The following is a 5,835-nucleotide window of genomic DNA, read 5'->3' on the forward strand; positions in this document are numbered from 1 at the left end:
GTGATCTTTGTGTGTCTTTATTTCTTGTTTAGGCTGCAGGAGGAACAAGGACCACAGAAGGGACTGTATCATGCTTTAGCCCATGTGCTTTCAGCTTTAACTTAAAGGAAGTATATTTCTGGGGTTGTTATAAGTTCTTGTATAAATGCAATAAAACTAAAATGCGTTTGTGCATGGATCTTCATTGAGATTTACACCTGGACAGTTATACAATTGTTTTATTTCAATTCTTTCACACTGTGGAACAGTGATGGGCAACCTCCATATTCTTCTAGGGCTGTGGCACGCCAAACCTAAAGGGCCGCTCTTTTCCTTCAATTTTAAGAAATAAGAAAAATATCCCACAAATATGCAACTCAGGCCATGCCTTATAACTTCTGCTTCAAAACTCCCTTAAGAATTTGCCACATCGCATAAACCCCTCCTTATTTCTACTTGCACCCATTCACTGGGAGTACCAGTAACCACTACTAGTATAGTAACCTAACTGTTGTTGTTGCAATTATTTAAGCAATTAAAAGCAGCATAAAAATGTATTACAGTCCTAGCACTCTATGGGGGCAGTTCTTTTAAAAGCATCATGAAACTTTCATACATTGCAGCAATGTGCGTGCCTGCAAAATGTGAGTGTAGAAAAGTCATGCAATCTTTAATTAAATCTAAGTGACCTGGCAGAAGTGCATAAAGTGGAGAAATCATCCTGGACCCCCAAAAAGGGGCAATTAATATCCTTTTCACACTACAAGCCATAACCCGGGTTATTGCACGTGAACGCACAGCAACCCAGGTTACTATGCAGTGTGAAAGGGCCGTGTTGAAATTTCAACCCTGGTCACGAGCAGGGTTGAACACTGGTTCAACTTTGCTTGCAGTGCGAACGGATAACCCAAGTTACGGCTCAGCATCTGATGGCGGTGATGTCATCAACCCTGGAATAAACCGGTTTGGGCTGGCAGTCTGAAAAGTGTGATCCGGCATTGCGATGTGAAAGGGGTATAACATAACAGGACAGTATAGGCTGTCAAGGAAAATACTTGGGGTTCCTAAAGGGTGTCAAATGACTGATTTTTTGCATTTCTTTTATATTAATGGTGATAAAATGATAGGTAAAAAGTTTGTTTTTTATTATATTAAAGTTTTTACAGACATTTCCTGTACTGCGAAATACTATGAAGTGTTTTTTTAAAAAGTAGCTTTCATCTGCAAGTTCTAAACCTGTCCCACATCATTTATACCTCCATATACCTGTCCCACATTTACACCTCCATATACCTGTCCCACATCATTTACACCTCCATATACCTGTCCCACATCATTTACACCTCCATATACCTGTCCCACATCATTTACACCTCCACATACCTGTCCCACATCATTTACACTTCCACATACCTGTCCTACATCATTTACACCTCCACATACCTGTCCTACAACATTTACACCTCCATATACAGTCAGGTGCATAAATATTGGGACATTGACAGAATTTTCATATTTTGGCCTCTGTTCACCACCACAATGCAGACTGCAGACTTTCAGATTTAATTTGAGGGTAATTACATCCAAATCAAGTGAACGGTGTAGGAATTACAACGGTTTCTATATGTGCCTCACACTTTTTAAGGGGCCAAAAGTAATGGGACTAGCAACTCAAAAGCTATTTCATGGACAGGTGTGGGCTATTCCCCCGTTATTTCATTATCAATTAAGCAGGTAAAAGGTCTGGAGTTGAATCTAGGTGTGACATTTGCATTTGGAATCAGTTGCTGTAGACTCAATATGAGATCCAAAGAGCTGTCACTATCAGTGAAGCAAGCCATCATTAGGCTGAAAAATCAAAACAAACCCATCAGAGAGATAGCAAAAACATTAGGTGTGGCCAAATCAACTGTTTGGAACATTCTTAAAAAGAAAGAACGCACCGGAGAGCTCAGCAACACCAAAAGACCAGGAAGACCACGGAAAACAACTGTGGTGGATGACAGAAGAATTATTTCCCTGGTGAAGAAAAACCCCTTCACAACAGTTGGCCAAATCAAGAACACTCTCCAGGAGGTAGGTGTATATGTGTCAAAGTCAACAATCAAGAGAAGACTTCACAAGAGTGAATATAGGGGGTTTACCACAAGATGTAAACTATTGGTGAGCCGCAAAAACAGGAAGACCAGATTAGAGTTTGCCAAACAACATCTAAAAAAGCCACTACAGTTCTGGAACAACATCCTATGGACAGATGAGACAAAGATCAACTTGTATCAGAGTGATGGGAAGAGAAGAGAAGGAAAGGAACTGCTCATGATCCAAAACATACCACCTCATCAGTGAAGCATGGTGGTGGTAGAGTCATGGCATGGGCATGTATGGCTGCCAATGGAACTGGTTCCCTTGTATTTATTGATGATGTGACTGCTGACAAAAGCAGCAGAATTAATTCTGTAGTGTTTTGGGCAATATTATATGCCCATATTCAGTCAAATGCTTCAGAACTCATTGGACGGCGCTTCACAGTGCAGATGGACAATGACCCGAAGCATACTGCAAAAGCAACCAAAGAGTTTTTTAAGGCTAAAAAGTGGAATGTTATGCAATGGCCAAGTCAATCCCCTGACCTGAATCCGATTGTTCTTGGGGCATTTTCCCTTCAGTTTTGTCTTCATCAAGTGAAATGCATGCTCAAGCAGGAACTGAAGACAATTGCAGTAGAGGCCTGGCAGAGCATCACCAGGGATGAAACCCAGCGTCTGGTGATGTCTATGTGTTCCAGACTTCAGGCTGTAATTGCCTGCAAAGGATTTGCAACAAAGTATTAAAAAGTGAAAGTTAGATTTAGGATTGTTTAGTTTGTCCCATTACTTTTTTATCCCCTTAAAAAGTGGGAGGCACATTTAGAAACCGTTGTAATTCCTACACAGTTCACCTGATTTGGATGTAATTACCCTCAAATTAAATCTGAAAGTCTGCTGTTAAAGCACATCTTGTTTGTTTCATTTCAAAGCCATTGTGGTGGTGAATAGAGGCCAAAATATGAAAATTCTGTCAATGTCCCAATATTTATGCACCTGACTGTACCTGTCCCACATCATTTACACCTCCAGATACCTGTCCCACATCATTTACACCTCCACATATCTGTCCCACATCATTTACACCTCCACATATCTGTCCCACATCATTTTACCCATTATTGTGATTTTAGAGAAATTTGCTTGAAAACTGACATCTTTATTGACCAACTGATGCTATTTAAACACCTCCAAGTGCATGATTATTGATTGAGAGCGTGTAACAGAGGTTATGCACTGTCATGACTTTTTATCTTAAAATAAAGATTTTTTCCTACCTTTTCAGCTGCTCAGGGACTGCGCACAAAAAAAAAAATTTTACTTGCTGAGAAAATGCAACACAAGTTTTAAATTGAATTGCGAATTGCTCATAGGACCCAATTCTCTGTTATTGAATTGCACATATTGAATTTGTGTTAGTCCAAATTCTATTCAAAAATAAATATTTACAGTTTAGTAAAATTAGAGTTTAAATAAAGATGTGGAAGAATTGGTATTTCAATAGGTATCTGGAGTGTCAGTCTTCATTGGATTTTTAGCTACAGGGAGTACATTGTTTATCACTGTTGTAGAAGCACTAAGGGCGGTATTCAATTGTTTTGCTCCTTTACGCGCCCAACAGGAGATATTCAATTGTTGATCCTGTCAGGCGCGATCAGCTGCCAGCGCACAATTTCAGCTCGCAGCCCCAGGGGGGTGCGAGCTGAAATGGGTGAAAAGTGACCTGTTTGGGCGCCCAAACTGCACTTTTCGCAATCGCGCCCAGCACTTTGGTCGGGGGTAGCCATGTTACGCGGCTAAACTCGACCACTTTGGGCGCGATCAGCGCGAAAAAATGGCAACAATTGAATAGCGTCCCGTCACTATAGACAGGAGATCGGGTGTGCTGTTACAATTGAATACCGCCCTAAAAAACCTAGGCACCTACTGCTCTTACAAAAACTTACTTCCCCTGAAAACAGTGCAACAACTGCTGGCTGTGCTTCAAGCGAACTAGCAGGGAAATTTATCAAACCTACTAAAGAGTGGAGAGGTTGCCCTGAGCAACCAATCCACAATCATCTATAATTTTATGTACAGTACTTGATAAATGCTAGGTAATATTTAATTGGTTGCCACTGTTAGTTTGATACATCACCTAGACGTGCAATTATAATTTCCCATGTAGGCAAGGGGAAAAAAAAAATACTGCCCCCCCTTTACCCTATATTATTCTTTTTATCTATTGAAATGGCATATCCTGCATTTTTTTTTTTTTTTTTTACTATAACCACTTGATGACTGATAGACTTGTTTCGTTGATAGAGAGGTGGGAAAATGGCAGGAGGATGTAGCTATGGGAAATTCATGAGGCTGGATGGTTTTGATAAAAAAAAAACATTTACTCTGCACTTTGCTAGTTTTACTTACTGTTTATATAAGGGGTGAGTGGGGATATTAGATCACTTTTTTTAAACTCCCAATACCTAAAATATAGGCTGACATTATTTCGCTTGCAGTATGGCATGCCTTCTGTTTGAGGATTAATTTGAGGCATATCATGTGATAGACTAAATGCTGCTATATAATAACGAAAAGGTACGTATAGTTAAGTGCGCACAGTGCTCCCAAATCAAAATAGGAATAGTGATCACAATACTTCCCCCGACTCCAATCAAGATGTTGCATATGATCATATGCGACATCTTGATTGGAGTCGGGGGAAGTATTGTGATCACTATTCCTATTTTGATTTGGGAGCACTGTGCGCACTTAACTATACGTACCTTTTCGTTATTATCCGTGCACACTTGGTACTGAAGGGTGGTACTCATCACGTATAGTTATCTGCTGCCTGGGAAGGTGCTTGGCGCCTGTTACAACACCACTCACTAAATACGATTTAAATGCTGCTATATGGTTTGAATATAATAAAGTGTGTGTCTGTTTGTTTGTCCTTGTCTGCACAGCCAGACTTGTGTACTTACTGTAGCTCCACCAAATTGTGGTGTACCTTGACAAGGATTAGGTTTTTGGCTATGTTTGAAGTTAGTCAGGCCCATAGAGATCTACATGTTGCCGACCAAGTAGACTGTGGAGTTTCTGATTTGAAATTTTGGTTTAAGCAAGTTCTCTCAGGATGTCCTCTATTGCTTAAAACTGCACTAATATGAATGCTGATATGTAGCAGTGGGGGGGGGACAGGCAGAGCTGCAATGGAAGAGCAGTGAGTCGGAGGATCAACTGTCACACTGCACCTGCACTGACAGTTACTAATTTCCTCCAAGCACTTTTTCATATGTCATAGTATCCAATGTAAAAAAAAAAATGAAGGCTGCAGATGTACTTAAAGGTCCATTCTTCAACCCGGGCAATGCCAGGTATCCCAGCTAGTCTATTACTAGGGAGAATATTTCATTATTGGATTCTTAAATCAAGGAATACTTTGGTTATGAAACTATTGATATAATTTTGTGAAGTATATACACATTTCTTCCCCCTCTTTCAATTGTTAAATGTCTCAGTCCCCATGCCTCACCCTGATTTATATGTAAATAAAATATTTCTTTCTCTGTTGGTTCTCGAGACAGTGCCTGTAACCCCACAAGAGTAGATTACAATGGTATATAGAGTCTTTTGAAATCTTATATTTCATAATATAGAACTACTGCGGGAGGGGGCCTAAAGGGAGCTCAGAACTTTTTCAAACCATTTCCCTTTAACATATGTATAACGTTACTAAAAACCAGAGTAAATAGTTTGCTTTTGATTATTTTAAGGTAGCTTAGCCACA

This window comes from Taudactylus pleione, unplaced genomic scaffold, assembly GCF_031769625.1.
Source record: "Taudactylus pleione unplaced genomic scaffold, aTauple2 ptg000019l, whole genome shotgun sequence".
NCBI classification, from domain to species: domain Eukaryota; kingdom Metazoa; phylum Chordata; class Amphibia; order Anura; family Myobatrachidae; genus Taudactylus; species Taudactylus pleione.